The sequence below is a fragment of the Schistocerca gregaria genome, chromosome 2 (genome assembly GCF_023897955.1).
Source record: "Schistocerca gregaria isolate iqSchGreg1 chromosome 2, iqSchGreg1.2, whole genome shotgun sequence".
Lineage (NCBI taxonomy): Eukaryota > Metazoa > Arthropoda > Insecta > Orthoptera > Acrididae > Schistocerca > Schistocerca gregaria.
In genome coordinates, this window is record NC_064921.1 from 592,978,664 (window position 1) to 593,001,812 (window position 23,149).

Genomic DNA, 23,149 nt, shown 5'->3' on the forward strand with positions numbered 1-23,149 from the left:
CGTCTCATCACATCCCAAATGCGTTCGCAAGGTCGATCTTGGAGTGGCATCACTTTCACCACACCGTCCATCCTGTTTCGGATATGAGTTACAGGGTCGTACGCTGCTGATCATAGTATATGTTTTCGACGCACCGGGACGTGATCGGAAACTGTGAGTGGCTGCACCAGCAAGGACAGAGCCTTTTATGTGGGGCGCGCAATCTTCATGAACCAAAACTGGGTTTCAGCGCACGACATTGTGAAGCGAGACAAACATCGTCTGAGCTAAATCGAATCGAGTCTTATCAGGATACTTCAATTACATGACTGATTGCGTCAATAACGATCCTCTAAGCGATGTCAAGGGCTCAGTGTCAAACAGTGCATAAGACACCGCGTCTGGGATCCAGAGATATCTGTGCTTGACATGATTCTTATTGAATATATGTCACGAGTGGGAAACTATATGGAGGTGGTGGTATCTCCAGCAGATCGGCGAGGCTGTTGTAACGAAATACGTGACGTATTTTTATTTTCATCAAAGCATTACGGTGAAACCATTGGTACAGTTGTTTCTAAAGTGCAGCGCCATAGAATCCAGTAATTGTTTCACCCTAACTGTTCGGTATACATTTGCCTACTTGCAAACTCACTCTGTTAAAACGATTTCATGGTCTTTCTCGAGGGTGGTTTGAAAAGTTCTCGGAACCACCACGAGAGGTCAGCGCTACCGCAACGAGTTGTTCACGTGATATTCATTGGACTGTTGCCTATAAGCGTGTCAGTGCTCTTGGAAGAGAGCTGTGGCGGTGACGTGGCTGTGTTGTTGTTCCCGCGAAGTGATTTGCGAAGATGGGAAAACTGAGATTCGAGCAGTGATTAAATACTTCGTAAAGAAAGGTATGAAAGGAAAGGACATTCATGCCGATTTTAAGAAGACACTGTGGGCTCTGCTCCTTCATATTCAACTGTTGCCAAGTGGACAAATGAATTTAAATTTAGTCGGGAGAGCTTACATGATGATCCGCGCAGTGGTCGGCCAACATGTGTTACTATTCCAGAAACCATTGCAAAAGTGCACAAAATGGTCATGGAGAATCACCGATTGAAAGTGCGTGAAATTGCTCAAGCTTGCCAGATGTCATCTGAAAAGGTATATCACATTTTAACTGAAGAATTAGAAATGAAAAAAAATATCTGCAGGATGGGTGCCGCGACTCTTGATGCTGGGTCATAAACGCATGAGAATGGACATATCGGAACAATATTTGGCCCGTGTTAGGAGAAACGAACAAGATATTTTGGGCCAGTTTGTGACCACAAATGAAACTTGGGTGAAATACTGTATCCCAGAGACAAAACAACGGTCAAGGCAGTGGACACATGCTGATTCTCCGCCACCAAAGAAAGCAAAGTCAATTCCTTCGGCGAGGAAGATCATGGCGTGAGTGTTCTCGAATGTGAAGGGGATTCTGTTTGTAGATTATCTTCCCACTGGACAAACAATTACTGGAGAATATTATGCTAACCTCCTGGACAAATTGCAACAAAAGATACTAGAAGAAAAGGCAAGTTTAGCTAGGAAGGAAGTCATCTTCCATCAGGACAATCCGCACCCGCACACATGTGCCGTCGCCATGGCAAAATTACACGAAGGTATGAACTGTTGATACACCCGCCTTATTCACCTGATATGGCTCCGTCAGACTTCCAGCTCTTCCCAAAACTGAAAATTTTTCTTGGTGGACGAAGATTAAGTTCAAACGAAGAACTGATAGCTGGGATTGACAACTATTTTGCAGGCTTGGAGGATACTCATTTTCGAGATGGGATCAAGGCACTGGAACATCGTTGAAGCAAGCGCATTAATCTAGAAGGCGACAATATTGAAAAGTAAAATAAAAGTTTGTGATGTAATGTACTTTTTTTCTTTCCGTTCCTAGAACTTTTCAAGCAACCCTCGTAATACGAGGGTGTTTCGATGAGGGCCACTCCCATCATGTTCGCCAGACATTCGTCCCTTGCACTGCACAACCATTTGAAGATAGCTTAGAAAGATGATACGGTATGAAATTAAACGTACGCAACAAAATTTTCGTAATCTGTTCAAGGATATTTTCCATTTTGGTACAAGGCAAACGGTGTCTCCGGTGGCTCTTTACAATGAAATAATGTAATTATTATTTATTGGATTTGTTATATTAATTACCTCTACACAAACCTGCAGATGCAGTCTTCAGATTGTGCAACAGCAAACATAGTACAATGCAACAACTCTTAGACGAAGCAAATGCACTGTGATGCGGTTACCGTTCCTATGGGAACTGCTCAGCAGAGCATTGTCTTCCACTGAATTCAGTCAGCCCCCATGCCAAATGTATATTATCCAGTTCTTCAACAGTGCCGTGTATCAGTTTAACGTGCAACTAACACTGCCAGAGAAACAAGACTGAGACACATCAGATCAGCGCAAGTTGTGCGAGCGTGAGGGCGAACAAAGTGTGCACTGCTGTTGTTAACATCAAGTGCTGTGAGTGAATGGCAAACAGCAGTTACCGTCGACATTTTTACCAGATATTCGCAATGCAATACAGATACAAAGAAATTGAATACAATGATTTCCTTAAAGTCAGTACCGCCATTAGACTGTTGTTTATTTACAGTGTCACATTTCTACATCTATATCTACATACATACTCCGCAATCCACCATACGGAGCGTGCCGAGGGTACCTCGTACCACAACTAGTATCTTCTCTCCCACTCCCAAACAGATCGAGGGAAAAATGACTGTCTATATGCCTCTGTACGAGCCCTAATCTCTCTTATCTTATCTTTGTGGTCTTTCCGCAGTAGTGAAATTGTACTGCAGTCAGCCTCAAATGCTGGTTCCCTACATTTCGTCAGTAGCGATTCACGAAAAGAACGCCTCCTTTCCTCTAGAGACTCCCACTCGAGTTCCTGAGGCATTTCCGAAACACTAGCGTGATGATCAAACATACCAGTAACAAATCTAGCAGCCCGCCTCTGAATTGCTACTATGTCCTCCCTCAATCCCACCTGATAGGGATCCCAAACGCCCGAGCAGTAGTCAAGAATAGGTCATATTCGTGTTGTATAAGCGGTCTCCTTTACAGATGAACCACGGCTTCCCAAAATTCTACCAATGAACCGAAGACGACTATCCGCCTTCCCCACAACTGCCATTACATGCTTGTCCCACTTCACATCGCTGTGCAATGTTACGCCCAAATATTTAATCGACGTGACTGTGACAAGCGCTACACTACTAATGGAGTATTCAAACATTACAGGATTCTTTTTCCCATTCATCTGCATTAATATACATTTATCTATATTTAGAGTTAGCTGCCATTCTTTACACCAATCACAAATCCTTCCCAAGTCATCTTGTATCCTCCTACAGTCACTCAACGACGACACCTTCCAGTACACTACAGCATCATCAGCTACAGCCGCACATTGCTATCCACCCTATCCAAAAGATAACTTATTTAGATAGAAAACAACAGCGGACCTACCACACTTCCCTGTGGCACTCCAGATGGTACCCTCACCTCCGATGAACACTCACCATGGAGGACAACGTACTGGGTTCTTTACTTAAGAAGTCTTCGACCCACTCACATATTTGGGAACCAATCCCATATGCTCGTACCTTAGTTAGGAGTCTGCAGTGGGGCACCGAGTCAAACGTTTTCCGGAAGTCAAGGAATATGGCATCTGTCTGGTATCCTTAATCCATGGTTCGCAAGATATCATGTGAAAAAAGGGCGAGTTGCGTTTCGCAGGAGCAGTACTTTCTAAAGACGTGCTGATGCATGGACAGCAACTTCTCTCTCTCAAGGAAATTCATTATATTCTAACTGAGAATATGTTCGAGAATCCTGCAACAAACTGATGTTAAGGATATGGTCTGTAATTTTGAGGATCCGTCCTTCTACCCTTATTATACACAGGCGCCACTTGCGCTTTTTTCCAGTCGCTCGGGATTTTACGTTGGGCAAGAGAATCACGATAAATGGAAGCTAAGTAAGGAGCCAATGCAGTAGAGTACTCTCTGCAAAACCGAATTGGAATCCCATCAGGACCTAGCGATTTACACTTACACAATCATGATTTCGGTTTCAAAGTGCCATTCTCAAGTGTTTTAAGTGTTATAAATTGCCTAAGATGGCATACTGTCGTATGTTAGGCAATTTATAACAAAACACTTGATAATGACACTTTGAAGCCGAAATCATGATTGTGTAAGTGTAAATGTAACACTGTGAATAAACAACAGTCTAATGGCGGTACTGACTTTAAATAAATATATTATGACTGTGGCCTCACATTATGAAAAAATTATTGAATACAATGAAATTAATCTGTAATGAGCCACCAAAATACTCGTAAACATGGATTCAGCAACATGGATTCAGTCTAGTAAACAAGTATCCGGACATCCCTATGTAATGTGTAATGAGCACTAGATACCACAAGAGGCAGACCTGTCAGTGTGAAATGAAGCTTTTCGCAGGTTCGAATCCTGCCTCGGGCATGGATGTGTGTGATGTCCTTAGGTTAGTTAGGTTTAAGTAGTTCTAAGTTCTAGGGGACTGATGACCTCAGATGTTAAGTCCCATAGTGCTCAGAGCCATTTGAACCAAGCAGTGTGTTTTCAGTAGAGAAGCAGTGACAGTAGAACGGAGCGGTGAGGAAAGCTCACAAATCTCTCAGACATTTCAGCCCTACTAAAGCAGCGCAAAGCCACTGTTGGTGATGTGATCGCGATGAGGAAACGCGAGGGAACAACCACAGCTCAACCAAAACCAAGAACACCTCATGTACCGACGGACAGGGATCGTCGGCCATTGAAGAGGGAACATTTAATGTTTTCGCAATTGCGAAAAATTACAACCATCAGCTGTAGAATGGTATGACGACAATGGAAACTTCTGTCGTACCGAGACTCGAACCAGGATTCGTTGCTTATCGCGAGCGGTCGCCTTACCATTTGACTATCCGTGCACGACTCACGGCCAAATCCAAACCTCCATATGTCGTCAACCATGTATCTACTACCTGGACTCGTACATCCATTATGTACACTACTGGCCATTAAAATTGCTACACCACGAAGATGACGTGCTACGGACACGAAATTTAACCGACAGGAAGAAGATGCTGTGATAAGCAAATGATTAGCTTTTCAGAGTATTTACACAAGGTTGGCGCCGGTGACGACACCTACAACGAACTGACATCAGGAAAGTTGCCAACCGATTTCTCATACACAAACAGCACTCGACCGGCGTTGCCTGGTGAAACGTTGCTGTGATGCCTCGTGTAAGGAGGAGGAATGCGTACCATCACGTTTCCGACTTTGATAAAGGTCAGATTGTAGCCTATCGCGATTGCGATTTATCGTATCGCGACATTGCTGCTCGCGTTGGTCGAGATCCAATGACTGTTAGCAGAATATGGAATCGGTGGGTTCAGGAGGGTAGACGGAACGCCGTGCTGGATCCCAACGGCCTCGTATCACAAGCAGTCGAGATGACTGCCATCTTATCCACATGGCTGTAACGGATCGTGCAGCCACGTCTCGATCCCTGAGTCAACAGACGGGGACGTTTGCAAGATAACAACTATATGCACGAACAGTTCGATGACGTTTGCAGCACCATGGACTATCAGCTCGGAGACCATGGCTGCCGTTACCCTTGACACTGCTTCACAGACAGGAACGCCTGCGATGGTGTACTCAACGACGAACCTGGGTGCGCGAATGGCAAAACGTCATTTTTTCGGATGAATCCAGGTTCTGTTTACAGAATCATGATGGTCGCATCCGTGTTTGGCGACATCGCGGTGAACGCACATTGGAAGCGTGTATTCGTCATCGCCATACTGGTATATCACCCGGCGTGATGGTATGGGGTGCCATTGTTTACACGTCTCGGTCACCTCTTGTTTGCATTGATGGCACTTAGAACAGTGAACGTTACATTTCAGATGTGTTACGACCCGTGGTTCTACTCTTCATTCGAGCCCTGCGAAACCCTACATTTAAGCAGAATAATTCACGACCGCATGTTGAAGGTCCTGTACGAGCCTTTCTGGATGCAGAAAATGTTCGACTGCTTCCTTGGCCAGCACATTCTTCAGATCTCTCACCAATTGAAAACGTGTGGTCAATGGTATCCTAGCAACTGACTCGTCAGAATATGCCAGTCACTACTCTTGATGAACTGTGGTATCGTGTTGAGGCTGCATGCTCAGCTGTACCTGTATACACCATCCAAGCTCTATTTGACTCAATGCCCAGGCGTATCAAGGCTGTTATTACGGCCAGAGGTGGTTTATCATCTGCATTTCGTCTTGGTGTAGCAATTTTAATAGCCAGTATGTATATTGAAGGACAGGTCAGACGTTGTACTTGAAAGTCGCTTGCCTGGTATCGGCATAGAAATACGATTTGCAGAGAGTGGTTGCGAAAATCTGCTTGAAATCAGCGGAAGGAATCACTCGTTAGTTCCAAAGCGCTAGGAACAATCCAAGTAGAACAATGACTGTGCGTAGGGAGTAAAAAAAACTGGGGTACAATCATCAATCAGAAGCCACACATATCTGTAGCGAATATTAAACTACACTTGAGGTGGCGTAAAGAGCGTTGGCACTTAACAGTTGATGAGTGGAAACTAGTGGTTTAGGGGCGACGAATGAGGCAAAACACTGAGGCAATTCGAGGGAATGGTCTGGGTTTGGAAAAGGTCTGAAGAACGTTACCTGACATCGTGTGAAGTGCGAACAGTGAAGTACGGAGGAGGTGGTGTTGCGGTATGGGGTGTAATGACACATTCCGACGCAAGAGAGATACAATACTTTAAAGTCTGCGCCAAAGATTAAATTGAGAGGAATATAGAAGATAATCTCTGCAATGTTAATATTGGATTCTCTCTTGTTTCATACTCGAAGAAGAAGTTAAGATACACTCTCAATTGTTACCTTGTAGGGGAAGGACGTAACTTTTGGTGTGTGCTGAAACGCAGCCATCTTGTTAATATTTATGGTTTGTGCGACGAGCAGAGCAAGTATTATTGTCTTATGAATAAAAAAATAGTGAAATGTATCGAAGTTTAACGAGAATAATTTAAAGCGACATAGCATTGTATGCCTTTGTTTCCACCGTCTTCGTGAAGGAAACCAATGCCCACTTAGGAAGATACACACGGCCAACAAAGAGAAGAACATCGATGGCGACTAATGAATTAATATTGTGGCAGAATGACTAATTCTACGTCTAAGGTGAGAACTCTGAATAAATAAACAATGACGTAGAATTCAAAAATATTATTAATCGGAACTTCATATTATAATACAGGCAAATTTCACGCAGCACTGAATTTGTCCGCATTCAAGCTGGTCATTACAGTCCGTAAAAAAGCCTTTCACAAATTCTAAAGTTAAAGTTCCATATCCATAATATTTTCTCTTTTCAAAAAAGTCAATAAATTTAAATTTTTTTAATTATTTCGCCACGGGGCCTTTTTTTGTAGTTACCGTATAGTCTCTAAATTGTGTTGAAGAAAACGCTAAATACAGACGGACAGGAAAGCATTTTGCAACATTGCATACTGAGAGGGATACAGGAAGAATTTTAGGGCCATGATTGTGTATATTAGCATGGCAACCCACCTTGTCATAAAGCAGAGTCCGTGAGGCAACACGCAATGGTTTTTGGACTGCATCATTTCTGAAATGGACTTCACTGCCCATCGCCCCGAGCAAACACAATGGAACACCTTTGGTATGGAATAGAGCGTCGACTTATGTTCAGACCCCAGCGTCCAACATGACTACCTTTTCTGGTTTCAGCTCTTGAGGAATAATGGGCTGCCATTCCTCGACAGACATTCAGACATCTTACTGAAAGCGCCTCCAGCAGAGTTGTATAGGTGAAGCGTGGACATACTGCATATTAATATTCATTAAAGGCTGTCTGGATTCTTTCGATCAGACAGTGTACGTCCCAACCATATCCACCTCATTTTCATTACAATGGCAACTACATCTCCTGCTCCGGTCTGCCTCATCATGAATATCACGACTCTTTGCTAGGCAGCCCTCAAATTTTCAGTTATTCTATTACATCATCGGGAAAAAATGTGCAGTGCCTAAGAAGCTAGACCACATGTAGGTAACAGCGAGATTCTAATTCCCGCACGTCCATCGAAATTTTTATTTGCGGCAGGTTGATTTTAACCAATTAAAGCAAATGCAGGGATGTTGTCTTTGAAAAGTACACAGCCAATTTCCTTTCCCGTCCTTCTGCAACGTGAGGTTGTATTCCGTCTCTAATGGTCTCGCCCTTTTCTTTTTATACCATCAGGGACATGAGGGCTCATCTACCGTGAAAGTTCCTAGTCTGAGGGTTAAATTGTGAATTAATACCAGCCCACAACAGACTTTTACTTCTAGGGAAAGTGGACTTAACTCGCCTTAGTTAGTAAAACAAAAAGGCAGTGTAAGTATGCTGTTTAGATTTTCATATTGGTAACGCCACATAGCGCTCTGTATGAAAATCACAGGCTGTGCTGTGTGCAATCTGTGGCTGGTTTGCATTGTTGTTGGCCATTGTAGTGTTGGGCAGCTGGATGTTAACAGCGCGTAGCGTTGCACAGTTGAAGGTGAGCCGCCAGCAGTGGTGGGTGTGGGGAGAGAAATGGCGGATGTTTGAAATTTGTATGATTGGATGTCATGAACTGCTATATGTATTATGACTTTTGAACACTAGTAAGGTAAATACATTGTTCGTTCTCTATCAAAATCATTCATTTGCTAATTACGCCTATCAGTACTTAGTGCCTTCAGTAGTTTGAATGTTTTGTTTAGCTGGCAGTAGTGGCGCTCACTGTATTGCAGTAGTTCGAGTAACCAAGATTTTTGTGAGGTAACTGATTTGAGAAACGTATAGGTTAATGTTAGTCAGGGCCATTCTTTTGTAGGGATTCTTTGAAAGTCAGATTGCGTTGCACTAAAAATTTGCTTAATCAAACTACCTGACCATTTACGACATATTATTTTAGCAGGACGTTGCAAAGACGACATTGAAGCTTTTCAGGGACTGTTACAAGAATTGGAAATGGACACTGACAATCGCGGAACCCAAAAACAGGAACACAACAATTACAGGTCACATCCGTCGCAATTCCGCGATGGAAGAAATAATAACTGGACACGACAAGGCTATTCTTACAACGTAAATCGTGACCAAAATAGACACCACCCCTATGACAACCGTTGGCAGAGTAGTAATAATTACAGACAAAGATCACATTTCTGTAGTAATGAATATGACAGAGACAATCATAGAAACAGACAATATGGCAACCAGAACTATTATTATCAAGGGAGACAGAATAACTTCAGACGCAACGGTCCACCGTGCAGTGATAATTCAGGGAGAAATTCTCCACCACTTAACCGTCAAGAAAGAAACTACAGGAACTACCGACATGACGACAGACGATATAATCATAACGACAGCCCTGAATTTCATCAGAACCGGCAGGATTTAAACAGGGCTGGGCTCTCTGGGCAAGGTGAATTTGTAGAAGTTAGGTCTCCTAATCCCTATAACGACGCACGCCAACAAAGAGATAGCAGACAATGACTCGCACCGCAGGCAGCCACGTGCGCCGGCTGACTATAACATAGACGCTAACCTCGAGAAAAATGTGAGCATTCTTTACCGAAATACAATATACCACACGATAATTCCGTTGAAGCTGGAGTTCTGCATAGTAGGAAGAGTAAAGGTTTACACCACATTTCACATGTAAAACCGTTTATTGAAAGATAATCTGCTTTTTAACTTTGTCTTTGCCATATAACTTTTCACTTTACATTACTAGTATGCTTTGTGAGATTTAGAATCTGTTAACATGCAACAATGTTTGAAGTTAAATATCCAGTCAAGAACCAAGAGAACTTATTTAAACAGAAATACGAATGCATTGTTATTGTGAACAGACGACACAGTGTTATTGTGTGTGTACATTCTTGCTTGTTAATTGCACGATTACGTAACGACTCTAAGGCTCACATACTTAGAACATTCACCAGTACTACTAATGGGATTTTAATGCAACATTTTGGTTTACTTGAAAATACATTCTGGATTTAAAGTACTTTCTGTGAGATACCAGATGACACAGTGGTTAGTTTGTGTGACAGCTACACGATCTTATCACGACGCTACTAATGAGTGACAATTTACAATGTAGCTTTTGCGGTGTTTCTGTTTTATATCTGCACAGTTTTTCTGAATTCTTCTGGAAAGTAAATCACGTTTTAGTAATAACTTTTGTGGTATAGCTACAATGAGACTGCCTTTTCCATAGCACAACAATACGTTACAGCACAGTACTTTCTTCATCACGGCAATAAGCGTAATAACTAAGATATCTATCCGCAAAGCATTTCACTTTTGTTTATCATGAGGTAAGTACATTGACTTCTGCAGAACTTAGCTTTCGGAGGACGATAACTACGACACTTCCACAGAGATTATCTTACAACAAGACGCACAGTTTAGCGCTACAGTACACGTATTTGAGTGATTAATTATGTACATAAAACATTTATTTGTAAATATATTTGAAGTACAATGATACAAAGGTTTTCCGTGATACATTTCATTCCATTGCTGTAATCTGTAACACCTGAGGGTATAATTACATTAATCCTCAAGGGAGCCCTAGCTAATATGGTATTTGCTTATACAACTTTACACATCGGTACCATATTTCTCCAATACAGAATTACACAGCTATCTGATTATTTAACACAGAAACAAAAATTTTTTTAATACGCCAGTGACAGAAGTTTGCGCAATTGGATAACTTCACACTTACGAAATTGTATTTTGTCTGTACTTTGTGAACCATTTGTATTTTTTCGGAACCATTATGATGCTAGGAGAGCTTTGAATGATGTATTTGGTATGGGATCATGATTTTTGAATAACGTTTGAGGTAGATGACACTATTGAAATGAGCAGAGAATTTTTTGTAGGCTTTGAAATTATTGGAGGAAGCTACGACGATTTTGAGAATTGACTGAGATGTTATGATATTATTACGACGACGATATGTGTCATGCTGTTGAGGTATGATATGATCAATAAGATGATGCTACCGTATATGAGGAATTTGATTATGATACGTATTTCTAAAGATGAAGTATTGTAGAAGTGTCGACGAATATGTATATATATAATAAGGTAAGGAATAATGAGTAGTGGTTAGGGACTCTGATTTGTGGAGAAGGATGTTGGAAACCAAGAATCATGCTTTAGAATTATGAAATGTGTGTACATATGTGAATGTATCACAACGCCACTGAAAATTTTTTGGACACTGTTGTATTTATAGGATTTTGTTTCCACACATTTGTAACGAAAATTCTCAACCTATGAAATTTTTTATATGAGACTGTCACTGTAGTGCAAACTGCTGTCGTAAATATTTCGGTAGGAGAGTTAAGTGACCTTCACGTAATGCGGGGTGGGCACCCAGCTGCGCGATAGTCGCCTGGGAAAAAACCATTAGTGTGTGACTTTCAGAGGCACAGGTGGAAAAAAAAGGAGGCCATTATCCTCGCTATTGACATTTCTTTGTAGAATGCATCGCAAATACGACACCTTCAAACTTGAAAACATGATTACACTGCAGAGTTCTTAATTTATGATATTTACTGAAATGAAATGATGAGAAACATTTCATGTCTATTGTCTTGATAGTTGAAAGATTGTTTACTGCATTATGAAATGCCATATGGGTAGTGAATGACGTTTCACGCCTTGCTTTGCCTATTTTGTTTAATATCTAGTTTCTAGCTACACTGCAGCATTGGTTAAAATAAAATTTTATAGATGTACTAATATAAATATTTTCTGTCTACAGATCCAGTAAATGGTAATTTTGTGATATACTTCCAAAAAAATGAGGAAGCACAAAGAGACATTTCCCTTCACAGGAACTGCATACATAATTTTCTTTTCAAGTACTTGGTAATTTATTTCATAGAATAAGTTTTTGTGAATTTCCCTTATCTGCACTGTTGTCTTTAGTGTAATATTTTTTCTGCTTGAGCTATGTCATGTTTAGGTATAAGTTACTGCATTTGCTGCTGCTGTTTTCCAGGCATAGTGTTACTGAATTTGACTTTGTATTATTCTGTTAAGCCAGTTTTACTAATGATTTATTTTTATTGTTTGCTGCGCATTGCCTTATATTAGTTGTAATATTGCATTTGCTTTGCTAATTTATGCTGCTTGCTTTGCAAATTTGCATTTTTTGTCATTGCTGTTTGTGTTAATTGTTTTGCGCTGCTGCATTACCTCGTCCCTTAGTTTAGCATATGAGCCCAGTAGATTTAAGTTTGCTTAAGATGGGGTAGGCTATTTAAGAGAACGAGTTGTGATGAATGAAAAGAAATGCATTGAGAAGCTATAAGAAAATGGTTTGGCCAAAAAAGTATTTTGAAAGAGGATATGAACAAAAAAGTAGGGTTTAGGGACAACAGGTTTAGGTAGGATTTTCTTGGAAATAAATGATGAGGTAAGATAATAAAAAATAAATAATGGGGTAAGAAATATGTGAACATATAAATACAGAAAGCATGCTTGACAGGATTTTTTTGTGGAAACAGATGTTGAAATAAGACGAAAGATCTATGAAATGAAGTTTTGGGTTGGACTGCAGTACCAAACGTTACACTGAAAACAAACCCTGTCCTTTATTGTTGTGTTATTACACTATGTGAATTTGTGTTTTTCCTGTCTGTATGTATTTAGCTAATAAGATTTATGTTGTAGAATTTTTCTGATAATATGTTATTTACCTTGTAAAGATGCTTAGACATTATTTATTCTGTTTTGTTTTAATGCTCATGTGTGAAGTTGATGTTTAAAAAGTTATTCTGATCTTTTGTGTATTTACTTATGTCATAATTCTTGTAACACTGATGTACATGTTTATTTCTATTCTTTTGTAAAGCCAATATTACTACAAATGTTATCTGTATTGTTATGTTCTTTAATGATGTATTTTGTACCTTTGTTATTGTGTTCTCATGTTATAATATTGTAATTGACACCAGTTCATCAAATTAAGTAATTTGTAAGTTACATTTCACCGTACACATTTCTGTTGGTCATAGTATATGGATTATATGTGAGAAGTAGGGACTGATAGTGTTTGCACATGTGTTAATAATTCAGCAAGGGACTGGATAACAGCATTGCTGGTTCTAAGGACATTTCAAACAAATTTTTTGTGAGTGGACAAGTGGTGGTTTATGGACTTGCTGTATTGTCTGCAAGACTTCTAAGGACAATTCCAGAAACTTTGTGAGTGCACAAGTGGTGGTTTATGGACTTGCTATATTGTCCGTAAGACTCTTCGATGGTGATTGTGCACCTGCACAGTCGCAGCAGATGGCTGCTGGCCATCTCTACAAGGACTACAGTGGTTCTACACCTTTGATGACTCACCAACACCATTATTTCTACAAGGACTGCAGTGGGTCTGCACTTATGGTGGCCCACCAATACCATTACTATCTACCAGGACTACAGTGGGTTTGCTCTGTGATGACCTACCTACAAATATTCTTCTAAACTTCGACTGACTCCGCAGTGGGTTTGCTCTGTTGTGGACCATTACCTGTCTGCATGTCAAGAGTCAGCACTGTCTTTCCGTTGGAAGGACAACAGTACTTCTTCAAGACTGCATGGAAATCCACTACTTCCGTGTGCATTTTCTTTTACTGCTCAGACTTTGAGAAGAACACTGCAATTTTACTGCGGTGAACGATCAGGACTGTCTTTATGGACTGTGAGAATATTTTAGCTTTTGACCAACATTGTATCGATAAGTATGTGCATTTGATTTCTTTGTTATTGTAATTATTAAATTTTTTTTCAAATCTGTATTGGTCACTGCCCAAAACAATTTGTTAATTTTTTTGTGGGGAGCATGGGGGCTATGTAAGTAGGCTGTATAGGTTTTTATATTGGTAACGCCACGTAGCACTCTGTATGAAAAGCACTGGCTGCGCTCTGTGCAGTCTGTGGCTGGTTTGCATTGTTGTTGGCCATTGTAGCGTTGGGCAGCTGGATGTTAACAGCACGTAGCGTTGTGCAGTTGGAGGTGAGCCGCCAGCAGCAGTGGATGTGGGGAGAGAAATGGCGAAGTTTTGAAATTTGTAAGATTGGATGTCATGAACTGCTATATATATGATGACTTTTGAACTCTAGTAAGGTAAATACATTGTTTGTTCTCTATCAAAATCATTCATTTGCTAATTATGGCTATCAGTAGTTAGTGCCTCCAGTAGTTTGAATGTTTTATTTAGCTGGGAGTAGTGGCGCTCCTTGTATTGCAGTAGTTCGAGTAACGAAGATTTTTGGTGAGGTAAGTGACTTGTGAAAGGTATAGGTTAATGTTAGTCAGGGTCATTCTTTTGTAGGGTTTTTTTGAAAGTCAGATTGCGTTGCGCTAAAAACATTGTGTGTCAGTTTAGTGTTGATCAGAATAGGTAAAGAGCAAAATGTCTGAGTGCATTCAGTTCTTCTCAGCTGTTTGAAAATCAAATAATGTAAGCGGTTTATCAGCACAGTAATTAATTAATTTTTCTAAGGGGACGTGCAGCAGTAGTACACTTGGGGCGAGTGAATAGTCATTGCAGTTACAGAATAACAAGTAAAACTAAATTGCGCTGAAACCAGGCAAAAGAGTGCAATGCTTGTCGCTTTTACCAAATAACAAGTAAATTATTCTTGTGCTAGGCCACTGTGGAGAAGGACAAACCCGACACAGTAAAGCTAACTAATTGGTGTACAACAGGTCATATTTATTTGTAATAGATCACTTGGCCAGGAAAAGTGAAAGGACCGTGAAACTGAAAGGATCTTTACGTCTGTATATAAAAGAAGTTTATTTGTTCTACGTGCCTCAAGAAATTAGCAGCAAGTTAGCATACAGCCACGTTGTCTGAATATTCTCTTGAACTGGTCCAGGTACCAAAATTTACCAGGAAGACTGCGTGGAGAATCCTTCTCTGTGCACCTGGCGAATCCAAACTTAAAGAATCCACAATTACCGGTTATAGTAAGTCAAATCGGCAACACAAACTGCGTATTAGAAACACACAAGCAAGCGAGCTGCTCAGAAGCTAGATCGCACTACCGCAGATTGTAAGTTCAAATTTCTTCAAGAACAGCAAAGTCTGCTGAACAGCGCCAGACGGCAACTAGGAAATGATCCTTTGAAATTTGCCCACCAGTTTGTGGCTGCTCTAAATTCATTATCCTTCTCAACTCCCCATTTCAAGAAACTCCACGTGGAGGGGATGACTCTACGCTGTTACCAGTGTGACGGACGAGTATTGTTGCCAAATTTATGAAAAAAAGTGAGGTAGACATGCGTCATTTCCCTCCTTTTGCATGGGTGATGCACATTGTTAAACACAAAGTTGGTAGCAGGTCGAACAAGTTTCTTCGCAACTGGTCAGCCTTGCACATCAAGAACACTGTCTCTCAAACGCCGCAAATCTATTGGCTAAACCAAATTTTTAGAGCTAATGCGACTATCCCACATTGACAGTGCCGCACGGTCATGCTCTTTGATATTCGTGCAGACAGGCAAAAATGTCATGCTCCTTTAGTTTATGGGGACTTTAGGGACACTGTGGGCTTCACTGACCTCCAGGTACCAGCTTGGATTTCAGTAGCCGCAGAGTGCGTCACTACCCAAAATGTGCGAGAATTGCCTGTTTTTCCAAAGGAGGCGATCTTCATCTGATGCGATTCACAGACTTACCCTCTGCTAACAAAAGAGGTCATCGAGACGTTCCCAATGGCACATAGTCCCAGTGTGGAGGGCACACTGCTACGTTTCTAAGCACACAGCTGCAGTATTCCCCCAAAAATAACCACGAAATCAGTGGCAGAACATGAATTAGTACTTCACACCGATAATTAACTGTAACATCTCCCATGAAACAATCATCCTCTCTCTATGGAGATGCGTAGTGCCCTAATCCTATCCTAGGCATCTTGTTTAATGAGTCAAGAAAGGAAGCTGTCTGACATTTCGTAGCTTACGAGGCAAACTCAGGTCGAATATAATAAATTTCCTTCAGAGGTAAAAGCTTCCGTCCACATACCAGCACGGTGCAAACCTCGGCTTCACTTTTTGTCACATGACATCCTCCGAAACGTGGATGAAAGGCAAAAGGTGGATTCCGTATTCGAAGATTGACATAAAGCATCTGACACAATGTCACACTGCCGACTGTTAACGAAGACACAAGCATACGGAATAAGTTCCCAGGCATGTGAACCGCTTGAAGACTTCTTAAGAAATAGAGCCCAGTATGTTGTCCTCGATGGCGAGTGTTCATCAGTAGGAGGAGGAGGAGGAGATTAGTGTTTAACGTCCCATCGACAACGAGGTCATTAGAGACGAAGCGCAAGCTCGGGTGAGGGAAGGATGGGGAAGGAAATCGGCTGTGCCCTTTCAAAGGAACCATCCCGGCATTTGCCTGAAGCGATGTAGGGAAATCACGGAAAACCTAAATCAGGATGGCCGGAGACGGGATTGAACCGTCGTCCTCCCGAATGCGAGTCCAGTGTGCTAACCACTGCGCCACCTCGCTCGGTGTGTTCATCACGGACAAGGATATCGTCAGGAGTGCCCCAGGGGAGTGTGATAGACCCACTGTTATTTTCTATAGACATAAGTGATATGACAGGCAAGGTAAGCAGCAGTCTCTGGCTGTTTGCTGATGACACTGTGGTGCATGGGAAGGTGTCGTCATTGAGTGCCTATACGAGGATACAAGAGGACAGATAAAAATTTCTAGTTGGTGTGATGAATGGCAGCTAGCTCTAGTTGTAGACAAATGTGAGGACTGTAGTAGGGAAGGCGAATGGTCGACATTTGCTTCCTGGGAGAAGTTTAGGAAAGTGAGGTTCATCTGGAAAGGATGATGATGATGTTGATGTTTGGTTTGTGGGGCGCTCAGCTGCGCGGTTATCAGCGCCCGTACAAATTGCCAACCTTTCCTCAGACCAATCTCGCCACTTTCTTGAATGATGATGAAATGATGAGGACAACACAAACACTCAGTCATCTGGAGGGAGGTGAAAATCTCTGACCCCGCCGGGAATCGAACCTGAGAACCGGTGTGGCCGAGCGGTTCTAGGCGCTTCAGTCTGGAACCGCTCGACCGCTACGGTCGCAGGTTCGAATCCTGCCTGGGGCATGGATGTGTGTGATGTCCTTAGGTTAGTTAGGTTTAAGTAGTTCTAGGTTCTAGGGGACTGATGACTCAGATGTTAAGTCCAAGTCCCATAGTGCTCAGAACCATTTGCTTCCGTGAGACCAAGAGCTGCGGACATCTGGAAAGGAGATCGCGTATAGGACACTAATGCGATCCATTGTTGAGAACTGTTCGAGTGGTTGGGATCCGCACCAGATCTGATTAAAGGAAGACGTTAAGCAATTGAGATCTGGGCTGCTAAATTTGTTACCGATAGGTTCGAACAAGACGCAAATATTACGGAGATGCTTCGGGAACTCAAGTGGAAATCACAGGAGGGAAGGCGACGTTCTTTGCGTCGAGAAAAATTTTGAGAACCGGCATCTGAGCCTGACTGCAGAGCTATTCTACTGCCGCTAACGTACATTTCGCGTAAGGGGCACAGGACTCATAAGGCAATGAGTTTCCCATCACTCTGCGATTGCAACAGACAATGAAGTGACTAGTAGTGACACAGTTTATCTTCCGCCACACACCATACGGCGGCCTGCGGAGTCTGTATGCAGATGTAGATCTCATCTCTTCGTGAGTAGCGTAGTCTTCTCTGTATACCATACGTTGGACAAACTGGGCGATTTCCTCACTTTGGCGCATATCTACGCTGAAGATCAGCTGCAGGCCGCGGTCAGATTACCAACAGTGGAACCAACAGTGACAGCGGCTGGCCTACCCGAATGCGCGCGCTTCTGCTATAGGAGGCCAAACAGACTGGACTGTAACCTGGCACTCGGGCCTAATTTGTTTTAAAATAATTGTTGCTATTGTCAGCTGATGCACAGAACACTATCTGCAGCCACTGCAGCGAAACTGGATCGGGAGCGAGTATCGGTGTCACGGGCTGAGGAGGCTGCGACCCAGTGAGGTGCTATCTTGGCTGCCGCAGCATCTGGGTCAGGGATGGCAGCGGCCCAGCAGCGGACGCATCGCCTGCATTCGCCAGCGGCCAACGGTTGGAGGCGGTGGGGTGGGGGGAGGAGGGAAAGGGGGGGGGGGGGAAACGTTGGACTTGCAGGGGACAGACCTAATCGCTACCTACTTTTTCTTTCTTTCTTACTATTTCATCCGCCCCGCCGCGTCCAAAATTGAGGGGGTGGCGGTAGCGTGGGGGTGGAGGGACAGGGTGAACTATCAGCGATACAACCATCCCGCTCTTGAATCGGAAGCTTCAAAAGTGCAATATAGCAACAAACGTGTGATGATTTCTGCTACGGAATGATTGTGTCGGTTACAATATTATGCTGGTCATTAACGCTGAAAAGCTGTTTTTAAATGTGCCGTGTATCGATGTTGTCATTTTAAGAAACTTTTTAACAACGTGTGAAGCCTTAGTGGCACCAACACTAATGAAGAGTGTTTTATGATCTCTTGTTGACTGTTAGCCGAAACTAGTAATCAATCCGAATAAAGAAGATTTCATGCGCCATCTTGACTCCAGAGGTTTTCAATCACTGACATATAATTAAAAATGCTGTGTAAATAAAGACGAAATAAATGTTACTAAAAGGTGAAAATTATACAGATGTTTTTAAAATCTCCGAAAGGATGACTAGGAATGTACGAAGAAGGAAGAGGGAGAGGAAGAGCCCTGAGCGAAATGGGATAGGTGGAGAAGAGTTATAACTGACAGAACGAGTAAATATCTGGGAGGACTTCATTGTCTAAGGGAAGCAGTCGGTACGCGTTTACGACTGCTGCTTGTGTACCCACGAGGTTAACGACTTTCACCGAAAGGCGCTGACCGAACGACCTTGGCGCGTGCCTAGGGAACGGAGCGTTTGTTTGCATTTGATTCCTACATGCATTCGCGTTTTTTTCTGCGCGAGAGATCAATTGTATATTCGATTCGTTAAAAAAATGTTTACATTACCTATCCCAAATACGGGAAATTCACAAATTCATAAAACATGCCTTGAGAGAGCTGGAACACCGTACGTTGAAAATAAAGTTTTGTCTCAAATTGGATTTATGGCATGGACAACCTAATATCTGCATGCAGTATACCATGTTTATAGGTGGCGAGGCTCAATCGACTTCCACGCGAAACTAATACCCCCAAACTGCACACCTACGAGCCAGAAGTTTGATGTACATTTTTATCGCCAAGTTAAAAACTTTATTTCGATTCTTCACACCTGCAATGCACTCTTGAGGTCCAGCGGAAAACGCGCAATCACGCAGGCACAGTAACAGTCCTTACCATTGCTATTATGATCAACTTTTGGCACTGACTTATCAGGCGATGTTACGACATAAAAATTAATTTCCGAAAAATATATATTTTAAAGTGTAAATCAAGTGTGTTTTTCCGACGAATCTTGGGAACGACATAGTTGCTCGAAGGTTGGATTCATTACGTCTACATTTGCCCTTTGTGACTACTCTGCAGTTCATAATTAAGAGCCAAGCAAAGTCTTCATTGAGCCACATTCAAGCTATTTCTCTATCGTTCCACTCACGAACAGCACTCGTGGAAAACGAACACTTAAATCTTTCCGTGAGTGCTCTGGTTTCTCTTATTTTCCTACAGTGATCATGACTTCCCATGTCGGAGGGTGCCAACAAAATAATGTCACATTCATAAGAGAAAGTTAATAATTGCAATTTAGTGAAAAGATCCTGCCGCAACGAAAAACGCCCGTATCCGTGACACTCTCTCCTGTATTTTGTGGTCATACAAAACGAACTGCCCTTCTGTGAACTTTTTTGATATCCTTCGTTATTCCTATCTGATGCGGATCCCACACTGCGCAGCCACACTCCGGAAGAGGACGAACGAGCGTAGTGTAGGAGCACTCTTTAGTAGCTCTGTAGCATTTTCTAAGTGATTTGTCACCAAATCGCAGTTGTTGCTTAGCTTTCCTCGTAACATTGTCTACGTGAGCGTTCCAGTTTAAATTATTCGTAAGTGTAATCTCTAAGTATTTTGTTAGTTCACAGCCTTCGCATACCTAAACCACGCGTTAGTTATGATAAAACTATGCTCATTGTGAAATTATAGCTAGACCTTTCCTGTGTCAGTCCTTTCACCCAGTCCATATTTTCATACTATTTTTCCTTCCCCTCCTTTTCCCACGACCGAATTCCAGTCACCGATCACGATTAAATTTTCGTCTTCTTTAACTATCTGAATAACTTCCGTTATCCTATCATCCTTTACCTTTATCACCTGCGTAGTTTCTTGGCATACAAAATTGTACTGCTATGGTGCGTGTTGACTTCACGTCTATTTTGTCTACGATAACGCGTTCACTGTTCTGTTCATTTTGCCTACCTATATTGCTACTTTCTTATTCGTTATTAGACCTTGTCTTGCATTACCCTATTTGATTTTGTATTCATAACCCTGTACTAAACTGAACAGAAGTTCTCTCAACGCACTTCACCAATTCCCACAATCTTTCACGCCAGCTTATCCATTTTCCTCTTTAATCCCCCTGCCTACCCGATTAAGGGACCTAGCATTCCACACTTCGACCCGTAGAATCCCAGTACTGTTTTTCCTGATAACAATGCCCTCCAGAATACACATAGCCCGGAAGGAATATTTTAGCCAAGAGGCTGCTATCATTAAACCATACAGTAGAGCTGCATGTCCTCGGCAAAAAAATCAGCTGTGTTGTCCCCTTCCCTTCATTATTTATCAAAGACGCAATTTGCTAGTGATTCCTTAGTGAAATTTAGAAATGAAATTATTACTGCAAACGCATATAGTTGAACTTCGTTATGGAATAGAGGATCAGGACAGTTAACAAAACTGGCTGTGGTACATTTTAACATTCAAAGTTATTTACGTGGCTAGTAACGGGAACTTATAGTTTTGAATTCATCTGTCAACACGGACGGCGCAGTCATTCTTTGTTTCATTGTTATGTTTCAGATAAATTATACTGTTTAAAGAATAATGAAGTTGTAGCAGTTAGCCACGCTGTAAATATTTTTCACCTTAAACAATAGCATTTCACAAGAGACTATGCGAGCATCAGCATGTTGCTCACACTCATTATCACACCATTAGTGTTGGTAGTAGAGACTGTTAATGATATGCGCACAATCTGACTGTGGCACTGGAAAGGGAGAAGGTGTCTGTCTTTACTGGCTCTGAGCACTATGGGACTCAACTGCTGTGGTCATCAGTCTCTGTCTTTAGTGATTCTTGTTATGTTCATATCTTTTTCAATAGTGCTTGGTCTGTAGTATTTTTCTTTTAGATGGTCTGCAAATGTTGAATGGTTTGTACTGTATTTCAGTGCTCTGATATGTTCTTTACATCTTGTGTCATATGTCCTGTGAATCAGCCCGACGTATATTTTTTCAGAGTCATATATTGGGATACTTCTTGTGCATCACTTCTTCCCGATTAGACTCTTCAACTTCAGGCTACTTTTCATCATTACTAAAGTATAATCGGAGTGTAAGATGAATATTTTACGGAGTGCCATAGGGCTACAGCATTATTATTGTTTCGACATATGACTGACAGGACACTTGACACAAGTTATAAAGAACAGAGACACACCTTCTCCCTTTCCAAGAAAGTTTCCACATACACAGAGCCTTAAAACAAAATAAACAGTTGCTCAATGATCAAATACGTAAATATTGTAATCTAAGCACTATATAAAATAAATGAAGAAATCACATGAAAAACAAAAGGATCTTTTCCACCCTTCACTCTCTCGCCAATCAGTCCCCTGTCCTCCGCCCCAATTTGATTTCATCTCTTGATTCTCACCTTTCCCACCAACTCACTCTGCATCTGACTACTATGCACTTTCGTCCACTCATCTTTGCTTCTACCTCCCCCAGCCACTCACCACAAAAAACCTCCATCAGTATTGTTGAATTACTCTTACACAGTACATAAATACACAGAAACATAATTAATTAGATTAAGACATGTATAATTAACTACAAAGAAAAAGAAAAAAAAAGTATAGGTCAAAGACAAACTACTGACAATGCTGACAAGACTACAAAACACAATACACACTTAGAAGTATATAAAAAAACAGATAACAGTTGTGTACGAAAAAGTGTGCTGTGTAAAAAGTAAAGAATGCTCAGTTCTGCAAAGCAGGAAAAATTGGACCACAAGTATCTGTGTCTAATGAAGAAAGAAACCAAAGACGTGCTAACAGACGGCATTACCTGCTGCAGCCGACGAATCAAAGGGAAATTACCGTAAATAAAACTAAAAAAATTGTTAACGAACTGCTTTTTGATCTTAAAAACAAATCACGTTGTGAATATCTATAATTATATGTCACCGATGATGCATTACCTCAATAAAGAGAAACGCGTCTGGAGAGAAAAACACATATTTTCTTAAAGTTGCAACGACTGAAAAAAAAACCCTTACGAAATCGAAGAAGAAATCATTATCAGAAGGACTGAGTCAGCGTATAGAGATATCAAAATAACCTTCGATGAAATTAAAAGCAATGGCGGCAACACTAATAGTGCAATGGAAATTCAACTCATAAATGCAGAGGAGAGAACGGATAGGTGAAAAGAGTACATTGAGTGCCTCTATAAGTGGGATAACTGATCTAAAGACGTGATAGAAAAAGAAACAGGAGTCGATAGGGAAGAGATAGGTGATCTAGCATTAAAATCAGAATTTAAAATAATTTTGGACGATTTAAGATCAAATGAGGCAGAAGGGATAGATAAGATACCACCAGAATCTCTAAAATCAATGGGGTAACTTGCAACGAAACGATTACTCACTTAGTGTATATGAGACTGGCGACGAACCATCAGACATTC